Raw genomic sequence first — 21,351 nt, 5'->3', positions numbered from 1 at the left:
CTGTCCACCAAAGCCGTGCTGTTACAATCATGGCCTCAACACTTTTGGTCCCTGCCCTGTCGAGGGCCTCGGGGTTTGTGACTCAGTCCTGCCAATGGATGACATGGATCAAATACAAACTACGCATATGGAAACCCTCTAGCATTTTGAGGTGTCTTCTGTATACGGTCCAGGTTTTACGTCCCTGCAGGAGACTGCTGAGGACAACAGCTTCATACACCTTTAGTTTTGTGGGCAGGCTGGTATTGTACTGGTTCAACACACACGATCACAGTCAACCAAGGCTCTGGCTGCCATAACATTCAAAGGTCGTTGGCAAGCCAGTTTTGACAATAGCCTTTGAAGGAAATCGACTTGGGTGTAAAACTAGCATTCTGGCTGACTATGTGGGTTTACACCAATGAACTAGGTTCATTGCCCACTCCGTGGTGACAAACTGGTCACTGTTTGGCATCCATGAGAACGGCTTCCACCACGACCTTTACAAGATGCCTTCTTGCTGAAACACACTTCATGAATTCTTGGAACTGTGAATTCAAGTAAAAAGACTCTTCTGAATATGGCTCAAATTAATCCCAACATTGAACAAGATGGTGGGTAAACTAATTCAAAAGGGAGAATTTGACAGAAGATGGGGGAGTAAAGGAAATAGGACCACAAACTCAGTGTTCATGAGCAACTCAAGTTCAATGCTGAAAAATAATGATTGAATATGTGGAGAAAAAAAAAGCAAGAACCTTAAGACTCTTAAGGTTTTCTCCAGGACATCATTAGGTGACTTTAAATTTACTGTCTCGTTGATGGTGTCTGATTATGGAACCGAGGCACCAAGCACAGCGTGAATGGAATGGTTCCACCCAAACAGTGGGAAACAGAGATCATCAGAGCAAGGATTAATGTCTATATTGTAGCTCTATTTTTAACTTGCAGGATCTCTGCTGGATACTTTCCACTTAAAGTAGCAAGAAAGTTTTAATTTATTTTCTTCGTCTGTTGCCATTGGGCAATCGTGGATTAAAGCAATGAGGAGACAGAGGTATAGATATAATATAAACAGCCCTTAACTGATATCACTACTAGGAATTGCAGGGAGATTGCATTAAAAAAAACTCACAGGGATCATAACATGGATTTTTATAGTTTGGATAAAGGATAATAATTGATTGATGATTTACTGTCCAATTAGATCAAATATGTTCAGTTTTGGAGAGAGTGTTGGACCACTGACAACTAGGAACATTCCTTTATCCCATGCATATGATTGACAGCAGTTTGATGATATTTCAAAGGCCCAAAGGTTCATTTATTATCGAAGTATGTATACAGTATACAACTGAGATTCATCTTCTCCAGATAGCCATGAAACAAAGAAATTCATGGGAGTCATTCAAAGAAAAGCATCACCCTCCCTGCACAAAAAAAGAGTAGATCTTGCAAACGGCAATGTGATCATTAAACCTCCCCCTGTGAGAAAAATTTTGCACAAATGGCAACAAGAACTTCGAACTCCCCTCAAGCAGAAAAATAAATCATGCAAACGGCAAGAATATCAAACCTCAAACCTCAACTCCCCACTCCCCCACACAAAAAAAAACAAATTGAGAGTGAGAGTGAGCGTGAGAGAGAGAGAGAGAGTGAGAGAGTGAGAGAGAAAGAGAGAGAGAGAGGGGAGAGAAAAGGAGAGAGAGAGAGAGAGAGGGAGAGCAGAAGAGAGGGAGAGAGAGGGGGAGTGAGAGAGAGAGAGAGAGTGAGAGAGAGAGAATGAATCCAGCACATGGTGAACAAAAGGCAGGTAGCTGGTGAAGCTGATCATGGGCTTACGCCATGTCTCTTAGCTTCTTTGCCTCCCCCATGAAGCAGCTCCTCAGAAACTCTCATTCTCACTTGTATTGGTTCCTAGGTGCCTTTTCTGCCTCATATTGATGGCTCTTCTCTCGTATTGACAGACCATGCACCTCCTGTTCTTCCTTCCCAATATTCCTGGTTTCCAGGGAATACTGATGTTTTGATCAAGTTGTTGATGTGTATCCCCATTTGCCATATCGTTCCTAGCTTGTTCCTGATGTATCCTCACACAACTGGCCATGTCACATCTGTGGTTAGTCATAACACTCAGCACAGACTGGGATTTGTGTTGCAGCCTTGACCGATTCCAATGGTACTGATCTGTGTCGATAATAATGGCTTATCTCAATGCAGTTGTCAGCATAATTATCTCTTTTGACACATCCAAGTTTGTAATTCTATTCAGCACTACCATGGCAGTGTCAATGTTATTCACAGAAGTAATGCAATAGAGTGAAGATTTACGCTGTAATTATATTAGTGATGGTTTCTGGTGCCTTCCCTCCTAAACTATGCAGATTACAGCTGTCTCTCTCAGAGTTAATGAATAATTGCACTTAGAGGAATAAGCAGAGCCAAGCCAGGAGAGATTATTTATTTATTTATTGAGATACAGTGTGGAACAGACCCTGCTGGCCCTTCGAGCCATGCTGCTCAGCCACCCACGATTGAACCCTAGTCTAATCACAGCACAATTTACAACCACTAATCAACCTACCAACCAATACGTCTTTGTAGGAGGAAGCCCATGTGGTCACGGGGAGAGTGTACAAACTCTTTACAGAATCCGGGAAGAGGGAAGAGTTCGCTCAGTTTTCTCTTGCAGTTCCAGTAGATTGATCAGGCTTCAGGAGCAGTATTCCTGATAACTTTCCATTCAACCTACAGCAGTGTATCAGGAATGTCCTCACAAAAAATTACATTGTTTTTTTTCATAACTGAAGAATTCCAACAAGTTTCATCCATTCTCCATTAACATACAATGCATTTTTCTTAAGCTGATGTAGACTTCTTTCCATTATCAATGAGCTTCAGACCACATATCCATGGAGTCGTTGAGGCCTCCCATTTTCCCAGTCCAAGAGAAGAAACAACAGAATGTAACAATGGCACCATTATGAGCTTTGTTTCATCTGTGGTGTTCTTTCATGGTTAAGATAAATGGAGACTTTATTGATCCCAAAGGAAATTACAGTGTCAGAGTAGCGTTGTAAGTGCACAGATAAACAAATATACAAATATTAGAAGAGAAGTAAGAAAGAATAAAACAGTCTCAAACCTCAAACAATCTAACAAGAGGGGGTCATCACTTCCCAGGCTATAGGTTGACTCATTATAGAGCTTAATGGCTGAGAATAAGAATTAACTCATTTAGCGCTCTTGACCACTTTGTTTTGTTGACTGCAAAATTTCTCTGTGCGCTTGGTACTCAATAGTTGGTGATATATAACATTCCATAACATTATCCTTTAATCCATGTGGCACATAATTATAGGCCATATATTGGGAGTGCAACTACAATAGACTAATAAATTGTCCTTGAATAGGTTCAACTCAAATGACCATGTGAGGCTGATCCCAAGCTGAAGCAGACTTCTTTTCAATGTTTAATAACTATTTGCTCTGTAGATGCAATGTAACGAGTTAACCTGATATGCCAAGGTGCAAATAATGGAAACTTATGATTCACACCCTGGAGGATTTTATGTTTATAATATTCTAAATCGACTGACAGTTGCATCATGTGGCATCTTCAGCCTGGCATTCGCTAGCAGGAATGTCTGACAGTGAAGAACTGCAAAGAAGACTCTTTGGTCCAGCTGGACTTTTATCTTTCAGTGACTGATGCATGGCTTCAGATTAAATTGAGGTTGAAAAGATGATCTGGTGAGATTAGAAATGAAAAGTGGGGCATAATAAGGTGTAAACTGGAGTCTAATTTACAACACTATGGTATGATTTAGTTAGAACCAAATTGCAAGAATTCTATTAATGATACTGTTTTAACATCTGCAAATCAAAAAACCAAATATAAAGCTATGAAACTTTTACATCTGGATTGAAAAGGATTCATAAATGAATTTACACTTTGGTTTTGCCACTTACATTATTTGGAAGGTAATACTAATACTTTATCTCTGTTGTATGTGATTTGACAGCATCAGCCTTTGGGAAATGTCACTGATTCTTAGAATTGACAATTACAAATCCTGATTCTCAGGGAGGTTGTACAGTCAGCCTTGCAATTAACTGAAGTATGCATCTAGCCTTTTATCTTTCCATCCATCTTCCACCCAGCTCAAAAACACCAACCCTAATCTTTGAGCTGCAGAGTTGACGGGTTTTATGAGCACACATTTAAATACATGAAAACACCTCAGTGTCTTAGATTAAATGAAACTGTGTGATAGAGATTTATATGTAGTGTTACCATTTAAAAAAAAACATTAAAGTATTTTAGCCACATAGCTGACCTTCCCCAATACTACTGCTCAGTAAATCTAAGGCTCTCTGACTGAAGGCATGCAACTTTACTGAAACTATTGTTACGTACCCCGTAACTGGGTTGCCAAACCAGCAGAAATGGATCACTCAGTTGGAGTCTGGAGTACTAGAACTAAGAAAGTTTTATTAAAGAAACAAGCAACACAGTAATCGAAAGGATAATAAATGCAACAGTTCAGTGATGATAAACACACATGTGCACAGAATTAAGATAACAGCATCAATCAAGCTCTATCGTTGTCTAGGGGTAAATGACCAATTTCAAAATGACTCAAAGTTCAGTCCAGTTTAGTAGTTCAGTTCGCAGTAATCGTTGCCATGGCGGTGGACAACGTGGGGGAAGAGAGAGATAGAATAGGAACAACTCATCATTCAGAACGGCTTCACTCACAGACCAGCAGGATGGCTCACAGACCAGCGAGATGGCTCACAAACAGCTTTTTGGGCGGGTCCTTGGTGATGTCACCTGAGGTCACCGACTGTGACCCCTCCTCCAGATGCGGTCGATCCTCTGCAGTGAACCCGGCACCCAGGCAAGGGCGGACACACACCGGGTTCCCGCTGATCGTACCTTTCCACCCTGTGCGTTGTTCGGTACTTCTCACCCACTCGTGAGAAGCGCACCGCTTCCAGGGTCTCGTTACCTCGGGTGGCGTGTGTGTCTGTCTTAGCGAACCTGTCCCTTTTTATCCCCCTGCTGGGGTATCGCCTGTCCATCACTTCAAACAGTTCAGGGTTCAAAGGGGGGAGCCGCTCCAGACAGCTCTTCCTCCCACATCCCTTCATTACACATCTCCAGACGCTGCTCCATTGTTCCTTATCTCTCCTTCCCCTGAGGGCAGGTGGCAGACCAACTGCTGATGCCACTGATGCTAGCCCAGGCCAGCAAACATCTTAATTTTATGTGTATTCTCGTAACACTTCCCCCCTTTAAGGATTTTTACCGGGAGGTAAAAATTACAAACATGACTACATTATCTGATACATACACAATATACATCTTTAACAGTTCTTTAGCTAATACAGAGAATTTGAAGCTGTCAACACCTTGACAGACAGTCATCACATTTTCTGTTCCTTTTACACGTGTTATTAATAATCCCTTAGACCAGGCTCCAACTCAGCAAACTTCATAGTGGCCAAAGACACTGATGAATTGCGACCAATGTAACCTCTCATTTGGTTTTGTCCCGGACCACAACAACAAGGGTCGTCCCATTCCGACTCAATTTTCCCTCGCAAGGGCTTAGTAGGAGGGGGACGGGTATTGACCGCAGAGTTATTGCAAAACTTCCTGCAGTACCCCACCATCTCCAAAAGCCTTCTGAGGGCCCTCCTGTCTGTCGGGGTTGGGAGGTCAGCGATAGCCTGCACTGTAGCTTGCATCACTGCCAGCTGCCCCTGTGTCACCACAATTCCCAGGTAAGTGACATTCGTGTGGCCGAATTCATTTTTTTCAAGGTTCACTATCAAGCTGGCTTCAGACAGCCGTGTTAAATTGCCAATACACACCTCTGTGTTCATCAGCCCTTTAGTCACTGAATTACTCAAAAAATATGGGTGTTGTTTACTTGGCCGCCCTATTGTAACAGACATAACCCAACGTCCCAGTTCTTTGCATTTCCTTGGGACAATCAAACACATGGGTGCGAGTCGTTTAATTACTCCTTCGGGGATTAAGGGAGAGACCTTATCAGTAGACCTGGCCAAAACAATAGCCTTCTCCCATCTGACCGATCCCATCCTAATCTTTTCAAAATGGTTTTTTCCTCTTAGCAGGGGGCCCCTAGCTTCATTGATTTCCACGCTAACACCGACTAGGTTTGTTAGCATATCAAAAGCCGGTGACCGTCTCAGTTCGCGTCGGTCATGATCAATAACATTCTTCCCCCTGGGCAGCCGGTAAATCTCTTTCATGATTCCACCAACTGTTTCCTCCAGCACCGCAAAATGTCCACCGGGGGGTACCTCGTGGGCCATGTTAAAAACCTCATCCCCATAACTCTTTTGCACCACCCCCCATTCCTCATCTGCGGGTACTGTACTTGATTTCCCTTTCTTCCTTAGCACTTCCTCATCCGCACAATAGCCTACTAGTTCCCTTGTCAAGGCTGTGTCAGAGAGAGCGGTCTCGGCAAAAACCATCAGCCCCTCGTCTCGCTCCTGCGTCTGCACAAATTCTTTCCCGGCTACTGCTACGTCCGTCCCAGCTCCCTCACTACCTCTTATCTCACTACACCGTGTCTCATACAAGGTTGGCAGAAATGTTTCAGCCAAATTCACCATCGCGGGCGGGGCCTCCATGCTGGCAGGCTGACCCGTCAATCTCATGACTGGGAACACGATTCCTCCGGCGATGTCATTACCGAGCAAGACTTCCACGTCTTTCATTGGTAATTCGGACCTCACCCCGATCGTGACTAGTCCAGAGACCAGGTTGCTCTGTAAATGTATCTGGTGCAAAGGGACTGACTCTGTCCCTTCCCCAACACCTTTGACCTCTACCTCCCCAGTCTGGGTCTCTGAGCTAAACTCTAATACACTCTTCAGTATTAGTGACTGACACGCTCCCGTGTCTCTCCAGATCCGCACTGGAACTGGTTTTAACCTCTCCTTCACTGACACCAGTCCGGCCGAGATAAACCTCTCGCGCCCTTCCTGGACTTTTTCAGACCTGTCCTTCCCTAGCGGTTCGCTTAACAGCTCAATACAGCCATTCAAAATTTCCGCTTTTCCTTTCCCCGTCTCCTTCCTTGGGGCAAAGCACCTGGACGCAAAGTGTCCGACTTTCCCACAATTATAACAGACGACTCCAGGAGACTTCCTACCAGACTGCTCCCGGTCTACCTTATCCTTTTCACTAGTCCCCGGCTTACTTTCTGACTTTTCCGGTGGACTCCCCCCGCCGTCCTGACTACCCTTCTGGTAGCCTTTACTCGGGGCAACCTTCATTTTATGCGTCAACGCATACTCATCCGCTAACTTAGCAGTTGCGGCTAACGTGGCTGCCTCTTTCTCATCGAGGTAGGGTCTCATACCCTCAGGGACACAACCTTTAAACTGCTCAATCAGAACCAGTTGCAGCAGTCTGTCGTAATCCCCCTCTACCCCTTTCGAGGCGCACCAACGCTCACAATATGTTTGCATCCCACGAGCAAACTCCAAATACGTGCGGTCCCACCGCTTCCTCGCATTCCGGAACCTCTGCCGGTATGCCTCCGGGACCAACTCATAAGTCCTGAGGATGGCCTCCTTCACCACCTCATACTTCTGGGCATCTTCCGGGGATAAAGCGGAGTAAGCTTGTTGGGCTTTCCCTTTCAGTACACTCTGAAGTAAAACAACCCACTTATCCCTCGGCCAGTCCTGACTTATAGCTACTTTTTCGAAGTGGAGAAAGTACCGATCCACATCGGTATCGTCAAAAGGGGGAACCAGCCTAACCTCCTGGGTCGCCCGGAACCCTCCACCTTGGTTCGGCACGAGCCCCTGCTCGGCCCTTATCCTTAACTTTTCCAGCTCAAATTCCCTTTCCCTCTGTTTCTCCTCTCTCTCCAACTGTCTGTCCCTCTCTCTCTCTTCTCTCTCCAACTGTCTGTCCCTCTCTCTCTCTTCTCTCTCCAACTGTCTTTCTCTCTCTTGCCTTTCTACCTCTTTCTCTCTCTCCCGCCTTTCTAACTCTCTCTCTTTCTCCTGCCTTTCTAACTCTCTCTCTTTCTCCTGCCTTTCTAACTCTCTCTCTTTCTCCTGCCTTTCTAACTCTCTCTCTTTCTCCTGCCTTTCTAACTGCCGTACCCGGAACTCGTGCTCGAGTCTCAGTTTTTCAAGCTGTACCTGTACCGCGTCTCCAGCAGGTTTTTCAATAGACACCTCCCCCAGCTCACCTTGGGGAAACACACCTTTAGATACATAGTGCTCTACAATAGCTCTGTGTATCTCCTCTCTCCTCATTGTCGACTTCACCTTAGCAAGATTCACCCGTTTTGCCACAGCTATCAATTCCGATTTCCTGGCATCCTCTAATGCCTCCAAGGTCGGCGCCTTTATAAATTCCTCAACCTCCATTTCTGCTGTTTGTCTTTTCTTTCTTTCGGGAATTTTAACCCAATCAATTTACTCTGTCCCAAATTTAGCGTTCAAAATCGCGGACGAGAACCCCACTTATGTTACGTACCCCGTAACTGGGTTGCCAAACCAGCAGAAATGGATCACTCAGTTGGGGTCTGGAGTACTAGAACTAAGAAAGTTTTATTAAAGAAACAAGCAACACAGTAATCGAAAGGATAATAAATGCAACAGTTCAGTGATGATAAACACACATGTGCACAGAATTAAGATAACAGCATCAATCAAGCTCTATCGTTGTCTAGGGGTAAATGACCAATTTCAAAATGACTCAAAGTTCAGTCCAGTTTAGTAGTTCAGTTCGCAGTAATCGTTGCCATGGCGGTGGACAACGTGGGGGAAGAGAGAGATAGAATAGGAACAACTCATCATTCAGAACGGCTTCACTCACAGACCAGCAGGATGGCTCACAGACCAGCGAGATGGCTCACAAACAGCTTTTTGGGCGGGTCCTTGGTGATGTCACCTGAGGTCACCGACTGTGACCCCTCCTCCAGATGCGGTCGATCCTCTGCAGTGAACCCGGCACCCAGGCAAGGGCGGACACACACCGGGTTCCCGCTGATCGTACCTTTCCACCCTGTGCGTTGTTCGGTACTTCTCACCCACTCGTGAGAAGCGCACCGCTTCCAGGGTCTCGTTACCTCGGGTGGCGTGTGTGTCTGTCTTAGCGAACCTGTCCCTTTTTATCCCCCTGCTGGGGTATCGCCTGTCCATCACTTCAAACAGTTCAGGGTTCAAAGGGGGGAGCCGCTCCAGACAGCTCTTCCTCCCACATCCCTTCATTACACATCTCCAGACGCTGCTCCATTATTCCTTATCTCTCCTTCCCCTGAGGGCAGGTGGCAGACCAACTGCTGATGCCACTGATGCTAGCCCAGGCCAGCAAACATCTTAATTTTATGTGTATTCTCGTAACACTATTCCTAGCCATCTGCAATCACTTTTGCATGCAACTGGGGCTGGAACCTGAATAAAACGCCAATTTCCAGCACAACGATTGGTAGCGTAGTGGTTAGCACGATGCTACTTACAGCTCGGGACCTCAGAGTTCAGAGTTCAATGCCGGCACCCTCTGAACCGAGTCTGTCAGTCCGCCCTGTGGAAAGTGTGGATTTTCTTTAGGTCCTCTGGTTTCCTCCCGGTCTGTAAAGACGTGCTGGATAGGTTAATTAGTTATTGAAAATTAGCTTAGGGCTAAATCAGGGCTTTCGGGGGTTGTTGGGCAGTGCAGCTTGAAGGGCAGGAAGGGCCTATTCCCTGCTATATTCCTTAGTTAGAGCCTTCAGCATTTTGGGCATCGAGGGAGAGAGGAAGAGGAGAGCCATCCGCAGTACCACCGATGCGGCAGAGAGGGCCTCAAGATGGCTGCGGCTCAAAAGAGGGGAGCCATGGATTCATAAGTAGCTAGCCATCTGGACACAAGCTGGGGTCTGATCAGCCCCGGCTGGGTCACCTGGAGGAGGTTGTATGATGTTGAAAGACCCGAAACACCTGATGATTCCAGGAACATCACTGAAGATGTGTCCAGAAGCTTCAGTAGATGTATGTACACAACAGTAAATAAAATAAGTAAGAAGTTCTTTCATAATGGCCAAATTGTAATCTAGATTCTCGAGCAATGATCAATTATTATTGTTAAATTCGCTTACTGAAGGCTGGCGGCACATATATAAATCTCAGTCTATTTCAGACACAGGCTTTCTCGAGACTAATATAAAAGGTCAATAGGAAAAGGCCCCAGTACTGGTGAATTCATTCTTCCATTACGGTACATTACATCAGCAAACACAGTTAGAAGTCTCAGCTGGCTGCGAAACATCAAGGACAGGAAAGGTCCACGCCTCACTTTGCTTTATTACATTTTCTTTCTCCTGATTCATTTGCCATTTATAATAAGTTATTACTATAGAAATAAATGAAAATGCTACAAGGTCTTAGTGGATCAAGCATCTTGGAGAGAAAAGCAGATGAATGGTGAAAGGTCAATCAATCTGATGTATTAATTACATTAAGGCCTAGATAGAGTGGATAAGGAGCGAATGTTTCCTGTAGTGGGGAATCTAGGATCGGAGCACACAGCCTCAGAATAAAGCAGGGGTTTCCAACCTGAGGCCCGTAGACCCCTTGCTTAATGGTGTTAGTTCATGGCATAAAAAGGGTTGGACCCCCTGGAATAGAGTGATGTCCCTTTAGAACAGAGATGAGGAGGAGTTTCCTTACCCGAAGAGTGGTGAATCTATGGAATTCATTGCCGCTGATGGTTGTGGAGGCCAAGTCATTGGGTGTGTTTAAACCAGAGGTTGATAATTTCTTGATTAGTAAAGGTGTCAAAGGTTACAGACAGAAGGCAGGAAAATAGGGTTGAGGGGGTTAATGAATCGGCCATGCTAAAACGGCAGAGTGTTCTCGATGGGCTGAATGCTTTAATTCTGCTGCTATGACTTATGGGCTTCCTCTCACAGCCACCAACCTTCTCCAACGCTTCCTGATCTTCCTTCAGATTTCTGACAGCCACAGTAATGTCTTGTTGTTATCTTCATTCTGTTTATTTTACAAGCTGTTTTTACAGCTGATTGACACAAAAGGGAGAACTAAAATTGACAATCATATTAACGGGACAATAGACTTACAAATTACTTGACCCATAATTTTGAGTGGTTGGGAACCCACATGTGCCAGGAATCTCTGGAGATCTTCTCTGATGAGCAACCAATAGGATTCCCGGAGAACCAGCAAGGTACAGCAGATCCCCATGGATTCTACAAATCTTTTGGCAAATTTGCAACAGGTAATCAGGAAAATCCATTGAAGCAAAAGCAGCAGTGATTATCATAAAGTTTAACATTACAAAAACATTGCATACCATTCTAAAGGAGGGCAATTAGGACAAATCTAATGAAGGTGAATTTAGGTCAAGTGATCAGAAACCATGAAGCAGTGGGATTAAAGTAGCAGTTTAAACAACGGGAAGAGAAAATCCTGCTTACGTAGCAAAATATCAGGGTTTTTTTTAGAATTCATACTGATGCTGCGGGGATGACTATGGATAGGCAAGTCTGTCAGATGTGTCTTCAAGACCTGAGATTGAGTTACCACGTCATATATGCTGGACTCCAGGGTGCAACGGCCCACATGATAGGTCCTTGACATCCTCACCAAGTAAACTCAGCCATGAGCTGATTATGGACACTGATTCCAGTAGGAAGGGGACACATGTCAGCATGTCCCAACCTTTAAATATGTGAAACCAGAGATTTTAACTTTTTTGAGCAATCTCCGATGTGATTATTGGGCAAATTCCACATTCTCCTAAGTCCATTTGAGTGCAATTCCAGCAGATGTTTGCGATTAGTCAGCTCCATCCTGGGAACTAGCCTCTGTAGTATCTTCAAGGAGCGGTGCCTCAGAAAGGCGACGTCCTAAAGGCCCTCATCACCCAGGCATGCCCTCTTCTCAGTGTTACTGTCAGGAAGGAGGTACAGAAGCCTGAAGGCACATACTCAGTGATTCAGGAACAGCTTCTTCCCCTCTGCCGTCTGATTCTTAAAACCTATAAACACTACCACACCTTTTTTTCCAATATATATTATTTTTGCTTTTGCACTATTTTTAATCTATTCAATATACATACATAAGGAGGAGAAGATGGCGGCACGAGGGCAGCACGCGCGGCCTCTCCAGTGAATGATATCTGTAATCTGTCAAGTAGGGGACTGTGCACAATTCTGATTTGGTGGAGACAGACGTGAGAGCACGGAGGAACATCTGGAAAACTTCTGAAATGCTCGCTTTGCTGCCGCTGCTACTGTGTGATAACCAGAATCTCCGGAGCAGAAGGCCCTGAACCCTCGGCTTTGCTTGTTTCAGCAGCCGGGGTGAGGTCGAAGGCGCTTGGCAGAGGATGGCACTTGGGAGGCTGCATCGGAGGGGCTGGTTGGAGGCTCAAATTTTTCGGACGGATGGACTCAGTGTCGGCTGTGGTCAGCTGCTTCCAAGGTATCGGCAAGTTGACGGTACTTGGAGGTTTATGGCATGGAGTTTCTCCCTTTTGCCACCTGCTATCAGGGACTCGGGAGTCGATCAACTCGGGACTTTGAGACTTTTTTTTACCGTGCCCATGGTTTGTTCTTCATCAAATTATGGTATTGCTTTGCACTGCTGTAACTATATGTGGTGTCGTCCAAAGCTTGGCTGCAAGACTGCTGGAAGGATGTTCAATGACACCTAAATGTTTTAGGGGCTCCACTCCAGATTTTCTGTTAGGGTTTAGTCTTGTAGCCTTTGTCTCTCCCAAGGCTGTCCAACAGTCAGTGGGGCAATTCACCCACAGCTGGGGGTCTGGTTCGCAAGCAGCAGGACATGTACATGCTCCTGTGGGCCTGACTGCTATGAGTACAAGGGCCAGACTGCCTTCCCGTCCTCAGTAGTTCAGCCTGAGTCCGATGGGAGTTCAGTTTCCGTGTGCCACCAGAGAGGAGGCACTACATGGGGGTTGCTGTCGGAGAGGCTACATACTGTCAGGGAGAGATATACGCACTCAGCTCTCCTTTTCACAAGACTGCTAGCCAGCAGTGGAAGTTGACAGAGAGAACAAGTACTACCCCCTACAATACCACACTAGAAGCATCACAACAACAATTTTGACACACATTCTGGCTATTCCCAGAACAGTGGCTATTACAACCAGCTATCTGGCTGACTGGAAATTCAGCCCCTGGGTTTGGTTGCTATAAATAGTTATTGGATACTGCAGCCTGTTGATGGAAAGCTCTCACTATACCTAATGCTGACTCCAAAAGTGAATGCTCTGTCTCTAAAGATGCCGCTTAATCTTCCGAGTTCTTGAAACATTGTCCAATTTTATTTCACATTTCTGCAGTCTGCAATGTTTTACTATTGTGCAAATGCCAGGGATGACCATTCATTACTGTTCTTATATACTTGCCATTGGGTACATGGAAGCAGTTCTATTAATAGCCGTTTTCAGAGGTACATTGCTGTGCAAACGTCTCAGGTATAATCAGGCAAGGTTACTTGATCCCAAACAATTGGTTTATTCATCATTACACATTGTCTCTCTGGTGCCTCCTGCTCTCTGCCCTCTCCCTTCCCTTTTTCCCAACCATCGTTCCTCTCTCCTTGCCCGCTTCCCACTCTCAGTCCACAATAGAGACCCATATCAGAATCAGGTTTATCATCACTCACATATGTCATGAAATTTGTTTCTTTTTGCGGCAGCAGGACAGTGTAATATGTAAAATCACTACAGTACTGTGCAAAAATATTAGACATATATTTATAGCTGGGGAGCCCAAGGCCTTTGCACAGTACTGAAAAGCAATGATCAGTCCTGAAATTACTAAGGCAGCTGCATTAGCTAACACTACAATGTCAATGCAACAACAGCTCACCCCAGGAGGCCATGAAATATTATACTTTGAAAACTGGTGAGACAATCTCTCAACAGAGCCCTGCTTAGAGATGCTTTCTTGGATGCCATGTTATTCATTGATACCATTGATTATTCAGTGCACTGAAACCATTAGAGGTTGGGCATCATGGGCTTTGCTCCATTGTAAGACACACTGGGGAATACAATAGATAAATGGCTACATTAATCAGACCACAAAGAATCCCCAGAATATAAACAGGCCTCTTTGCCACTTAACACATTGTGAAGATTACGTTTGTTGATCGATACTTGAAGGTTTGTGCGTACAGAGGGCTTCCTCTCACAACTCTGAGGTAAAAGAAGACATTTGTGGATGGCTGGATTCCCAGCACATGTATTAGAATGTTCGGAGGTGACATTGTCAGTTGAGTTCTGCTTCCATTGTAAATGTTCAATTCGATGGGATCATTATCTATCTCCAAATATTGTACTATCCAATTGTAAGTATTGAAATTATATTTAATCACCTAGGTTGTATTTAACCACTTCTGCAATGTTTGTACACAAGCATTTGTATTTAACATTTCAGTATCATTTGAGAAATCTTGTATATATATATTGATTAAGCAATCTTGTTTGTTTAAATAATTCATTACAGGTTATATAAATAAATGTGTGAATTGCATTTTATGTGTCTTCCTTTGACAGAGTTTAATGTTTTGAAGTTACAAAACATAATATAAAATTCAGTCCATTGGGTTGTTATACTCTTTTGAGTTTGGAGAGATTTTCTTAGCTTGTGCTGAACAATGACATATTACATTTCCAGCTCTAATGTCTGGATGGCTTATTCAAAACCACTTCAACTGGTGCAGTCAGCAGGATAAAGTCTGTGATCCATTAATAAGTCAGTGACTCCAGCAGTGTAAGGTGTTGAGGAGTTTTAAGTGTAACACCCCACAGTTAGTCCATGGGACTATAAGGTTTTAATAAAAGCCAAAGTGGAGAGCGGAGGAGATCGATGTAAAGTGTAAGTGCGTGTCTGTGTGAAGGGACCATCTATCAGCCAGCACTGAATAGTTTGGTTTTACAAGATCCCTAGTTGTGACAAATTAGTGACTCAACCATTGGGACGTTGACTGGGGTGAATCATGTATACTTGTGCAAGAGATATGCATAGCAGCACATTGGGTTGCATGCCTGTAAGATAAAACCTTTGAATGAAGACCTAGGAGAGTCAATATATTGTTCCATATAGAAATGAATAAAGCAAGTTTCACATTCCAGTATCAGAATGGGAGGATCTTGTAGAGTATTCACACTCTGGTCTTAATTTTTAATGTCTCTTTATTCCTTTGTTCTTGGAATTGATTTGGGAATACATACTTGCAGGAGAGAACCTGTTTTCAGGCACATTAGGAGATGCACAGTGTCCAAACAGAGCTGCAGGAAAGAGACAGGTACAGGTAGGTGTGCTGGCATAGGTGCATGAGTTGAAGCACTTCCTGAGACAGAGATATGTAGATAGGAGTAGACAGCAGGACTGGAGAAGCAGGTGGACATCCCTCAGGGACATGGGCAGCCTGAGAGATAAATAGGATAGGGCACAATCTGGGAGTTTGCTGAGTGCAGCAGCCATGAGAATTGCCAAAGCAGAAAGTGATGAGGTAGCTTGGGAGATATTGACCCAGGAGGCTGACAAGTGGGAATATGCCAACCATGAGAATTGTCAAAGCAAAAAGTGATGAGGTAGCTTGGGAGATATTGACCCAGGAGGCTGACAAGTGGGAATATGCCAACCATGAGAATTGTCAAAGCAAAAAGTGATGAGGTAGCTTGGGAGATATTGACCCAGGAGGCTGACAAGTGGGAATATGCCAACCATGAGCCATGATATTGCATCCTTAAGAAGAAATAAAATGGTGGCTGGGGTTAGGTGAGAGTAAATGGAGAATGATAGTGTTCGTTGTTCAGAAGGTTATTGATGAGCCTATTATGGATTATATGGAGTGAAAATATCAGCCTATGAAGAATATTTGGTGGAAGCAGGATGATCCAGTATTCCTGAATATGCCTAAGAAAGGTCTGAGCTTTGGACTTGGGGGTAACACTAGAATCTGTCTCCTCTTCAATTGTATTGTGGATTGGGGATATCGACCAGAAGATGGGTTGTAAGGCATCCACTATTAAGAATAGCCATCAAGCCACAGCAAGATCCAAACTCCCCATAGACATATCCAGCTGTAAGTGGAAGCAGGGGTCTGAAATAAAGGACAATCCTGGAAGGAAATGCTTTAATTGTTCAAAAATGTGGCATCATGCTGAGGACTGCAAGATAAGCAGGAGTTATATCTATGTCCTATCATGGATTGGAAGTGGGAGAAGTCTTCCCAACCATTGAGCATATCTACATGGAATACTGTTGCGGGAAAGCAGCACGCATCGTCAGAGATCTTCACCACCTAGTCCATGCTGCCATCAGGTAGAAGGTGCAAGAGCTTTGGGACGTGCACCACCAGATTCAAGAAGAGTTACTACACCACAACCATCAAGCTCTTGAACAAAGTGGTTAACCTCACTCACTTGCCCATCCATTGAGGTGTTCCCACAACCAATGATCTCACTTTAAGGACTCTTTATCTTGTTATTTCATGTTCTCGTTATTTATTGCTATTTATTTATGTTTGCATTTGCACAGTTTGTTGTCTTTTGCACTCTAGTTGATCTTTCATTGATCCTGTTACAGTTACTATTCTATAGATTTACTGCGTATTTCCTCAGGAAGATGAAACAGGGTTGTTTATGGTGACATATACATAGTTTGATAACAACATTCACTATAAACTTTGGAGCATGAGAAAACTTGGATGTTGTTGGAATTTTGGTTGATGTGGTGATGCTTCAATGTTTGTTTGTGCCAATAATTTCCAGTATTCCTTTGTTTTAGAGTCTTAAAGTTTAACTGTCTCCCTAGAATGTATATTGCTGTGTTTTAAGCTGTTTATTGACTGTTTAATCTTGGCGAGCTAAGCAGATTTGTGAACTGGTGTGAAGTGTGAATAGCCTTTGTGTCTTAAAATGTTGAATGAGGAGTGACAACTTAAATTCACTTTTAATTTGCATAGGAGAGTGATCAGATGCAAAAGTAAGTGAGGAGGTAAAAAGTTAGATAGGTGTTAATTCTGTTTGAATTAATCTCTTTTTTCCCTAGAGGAACAAGATGTGGCAAATGGAAGGAATCTGTCACTCATCATGAAATAAATGTGCAGGACATATGATGTTTTAATAGGCAGTGCTTCCTGAAGAAGCCGTGTGAATGCACGAGCTGTGTAAGACCACATTTTTTTTTTACTTTACACTTTGGAATATGTATTCAAGTTTTTTTTATTGAGGAAATTAACTGCTTGTTATAAGATTTCTTTTCGATATTTGCAAAAGTTTTCGAAGAAGGAAGGTGCCAGCAGTTTCAGCTGAGTTCATCCATATTAAACCAACATATTTTCATCTGCTTCCCATGAGTTGTAGAAGGCTATTAATGTATAAAATGGGTTTCTATAGCCTGCAGCTACTTCAAGCTGCAGTCATAAATGTCAAACTCATTTTAAAACTCTTTTTTTCCTCTGCTACAGTTGGAATTAATCCTATTATAGCGACATACTTATTTGGTTCTCATGAACTGGGATTCCATTACCTAGCTGGATGACTTTGAAAGAGAGGTATTAGCTTTTGGATGTCACACTGATAGATCAGTACTGGTAGAAACAGTTAGAAATTTAGGCTTCCTCACTGTATTTTGCATCTGTTCATCCTATACTGAAGCACTTCTCAGCTGGATCTCCAAAACATTGGGGAATGATCAGAAAGCATGTGGCTTTGGAAGATGAACATCAAAGGTCTGCTTTGCTCTGTTGTCACATGAGCTTAGATCCATGATTTTGAAGAGCCTAGCACAAAGTCTACACGGTGAAATCAGTAAAATGATACTGCATTGCCAGAGTCAACTCTCAAGCAAAATGTTAATCAGAGAGAATATCATCTGGGTGTGTGTAAAAGACAATATTTATCCATCAATGAATGCCACTAAAGCAAATTATCTAGTCCCAATTATGTTAGAGTTAGTAAGAACTCTCTGCATGCAAATTGGCTCCATAACAGCACTGACTACACTAGAAATACTAGAGGCTGGAAACCTCTTCAGCCCATCCTGTTTATGAAAGATGTTGTCGTAGCTGGAAGCACTGACTTTCATCATGTTCCACCCATCTTACCACGGCTATACAAAGCATTGGTGAGACCACCTGGAATACTATGTGTTCAGTTTACCCTCCATAGGCTCATTCAAGGAGATGAGGTGAGAGAGGGAAAAAGGGGTAGGAAATGGAGAAGGGGGTGGGCGTTGTTGGAGGGCAGCACCGGAAGCTTGAGAAATCAATGTTTATGCCATCAGGTTGGAGACTTCCCAAACGCTATATAGGTGTTGTTCCTCCAACCTAAATGTAGCCTCACCATGACAGCGGAGGAGGCCATGGATGGACATATCAGAATGGGAATGGGAAGTGGAATTAAAATATGTGCCGTTTGGGTCCATACTTGGGTTGGAGGAACAACACCTTATATTCTTTTTGGGTAGACTCTAACCTGATGGTATGATCATCAATTTCACACACTTCCAATAATGGCACCCAACCGCACCCCGCTTCTCCATTTCCCATCCTCATTTCCCTCTCTCACTTCGTCTCTGTACCCACCCATTGCCTTGCTCTAGTGCTCCTTCCCCCTTTTCTTTCTTCCATGGCCTTCTGTCTCTTTCACCAATTAACTTCCCAGCTCTATACTTCATCTCTCTCCTTCCCGGTTTCACCTATCACCTGGTGGTTCTCTCTCCCCTCCTCCCACCTTTTATATCTACTCCTCAGCCTTTCTCCTCCATTCCTGCTGAAGAGTTTCGGCCCGAAACATCGATAGTGCTTTTTTCCGTAGATGCTGCCTGGCGTGCTGAGCTCCTCCAGCATTTTGTGTGTGTTGCTCGGGTTTCCAGCATCTGCAGATCTTCTCTTGTTTGTTGATGCTTTTTCTATGATCATGATTTTTCTTGGCGAATTTTTCTAAAGAAGTGGTCTATCTTTGCCTTCTTCTGGGCAGTGTCATTACAAGACGGGTGACCACGGCCATTATCAGTACTCTTCAGAGATTGTCTGCCTGGTGTCAGTGGTCGCATAACCGGGACTTCTGATGTGCAGCAGCTGCTCATACGACCATCCATGGCTTCCCGTGACTCTGTTCGGGGAGGGGCCAAACAGGTGCTACCTTGCCCAAGGGTGACCTGCAGACTAGCAGAGGGAAGGAGTGCTTTACACCTCCTTTGGTAGAGATGTATCTCCACGCTGCCACCCAGAAAATGCAATAAATTAAGCAAAACAACATTCAATAATCTCTAGTTATATCTCTGCTGCATCCCAGTCACATTATTTTAAACTCAACTCCTTTTGCGGAGTCACGGAGTTTTACAGCACAGAAACAGGCCCATCAGCCATGCACATCCATCATGACGGCAGACCAGTTGGTTCAAAGAGAGAGAGAGCTTCGCACACATCAGGGAGAAGAGTTTATAAAGAACCATTTCACAGGGCTCGGTGCATTAGCGGCAGACAAATTGATTCGAAAAGAGAGAGAGCTTCGCACACATCGGGGAGAAGAGATTAAAAAAGGAGCATTTCGCGAGGATTGGTGCGCTAGTGATGGACCAGTCAATTCACAGAAAGACCATAAGACAAAGGAGCAGAAGTTGGCCATTTGGCCCATCGAGTCTGCTACGAGATTTTATCCTGAGTTGATCCGTTCTCCCATTTAGTCCCACTTCCCCGCCTTCTCACCATAACCTTTGATGCCCTGTCTACTCAGATACTGTCATGGTCCAGTCCGTGAAGACCGTATTCCGGATCACAGTCCGGTCCATCGACCCTTGATCCAGGTTTCCTGTCAACCCTGTTTCTGTTCTTGTTAAGCACTAATTAAGGCAGCTGATGCCTGTTGGGGTTGGCTGCATAAATACCTCCAGAGACCAGGGCATGGCTGCTGGATTGTTCTTATCCTTACTCCTTGTATCCCTTCCTCTGCCTTCTGTTTCCTCGCCTGAAGCCCTGCCTTGTTTTGCCGGTAACTCTCACCTCGCCTGAAGTTCTCGTCTCGCCTTGCTTTGCCAGAAGCCTTGCCTTGTCTTGCTGGTAACTCTCATCTCGTCTCGCCTGCAGTCTTGTCCTGGAGCCACCCTGTACCTAGCTCCCTTCCTGTTCCTTGCTTCCGCCCAGGTAAGCCAGGCCGTCTTGCCGTTACCTGTGGTTGGTTCAGTCCCTTCCTGTCCCTTGCCTCTGTTGGGTGGTGATCTGTGCCCTGCCCAGGAGAACCGCGCCCTGCCCAGGAGGAGCCTCGCCTCACCTCAAGTCTCCTGCCTCCAGCCTTGTCTCACCTCAAGTCTCCTGCCTTCAGCCTCTAGCCTCGCCTCGCCTCGTCTCCTGCCTCCAGACTCTAGCCTCCTGCCTTCTGCCAAGCCTCGCCTCAAGTCTCCAGCCTCTAGCCTCCTGCCTTCTGCCAAGCCTTGCCTCAAGTCTCCAGCCTCTAGCCTCAAGCCTGAAGACTCCAGCCTTCCCCCTCCTGCCAAGCCTCGCCTCTAGCCTCCTTCCTCCTGCCAAGCCTCGCCTCAAGGCTCTAGCCTCTAGCTTCAAGCCTGAAGACTCCAGCCTCCCGCCTCCTGCCAAGCCTCGCCTCTAGCCTCAAGCCTGAAGACTCCAGCCTCATCCTGCCTGCCTGCCAAGCCTCGTCCTTGCCTAGTTCTGGGGTCCGAGCCAGAGGCAAGACCCAGGTACTGGGCCCTTGTCCAGTCTCTGGCTCGGAGTCCAAGCCCGGGCTCCTAGCTCTTTTGTCCAGTCCTGTTCTGGGTTCCCAGTTTTCACGTCCATGTCCTTGCCCTCACCCTGTATCCTAGTCCTGTCCCTAGTACTTCAGTGTCTGTGTCTTGCACTTGGGTCCGTTCCCAGCCACCTCCTTTTGATGGATACCTATCAATCTCTGCCTTAAATATACCCAATGAATTGGCCTCCACTGCTGCCCGTGGCAACAAATTCCATAGATTCACTACCCTCTGGCTAAAAAAAATTTCTTCGCATTTCTGTTCTGAATGGGCGCCCTTCAATCCTTAAGTCATGCCCTCTTGTGCTAGACTCCCCCATCATGGGAAACAATTTTGCCACATCCACTCTGTCCATGCCTTTCAACATTTGAAATGTTTCTATGAGGTCTCCCTTCATTCTTCTAAACTCTAAGGAATACAGTCCAAGAGCGGACAAACGTTCCTCATATGTTAACCCTCTGATTCCAGGAATCATTCTAGTGAATCTTCTCTGTACCCTCTCCAAAGTCAGCACATCCTTTCTTAAATAAGGAGACCAAAACTGCACACAGTACTCCAAGTGAGGTCTTACCAG

This window comes from Mobula hypostoma, chromosome 3 (assembly GCF_963921235.1).
Source record: "Mobula hypostoma chromosome 3, sMobHyp1.1, whole genome shotgun sequence".
NCBI classification, from domain to species: Eukaryota; Metazoa; Chordata; class Chondrichthyes; order Myliobatiformes; family Myliobatidae; genus Mobula; species Mobula hypostoma.
Note: the sequence above shows the minus strand (reverse complement) of the source record.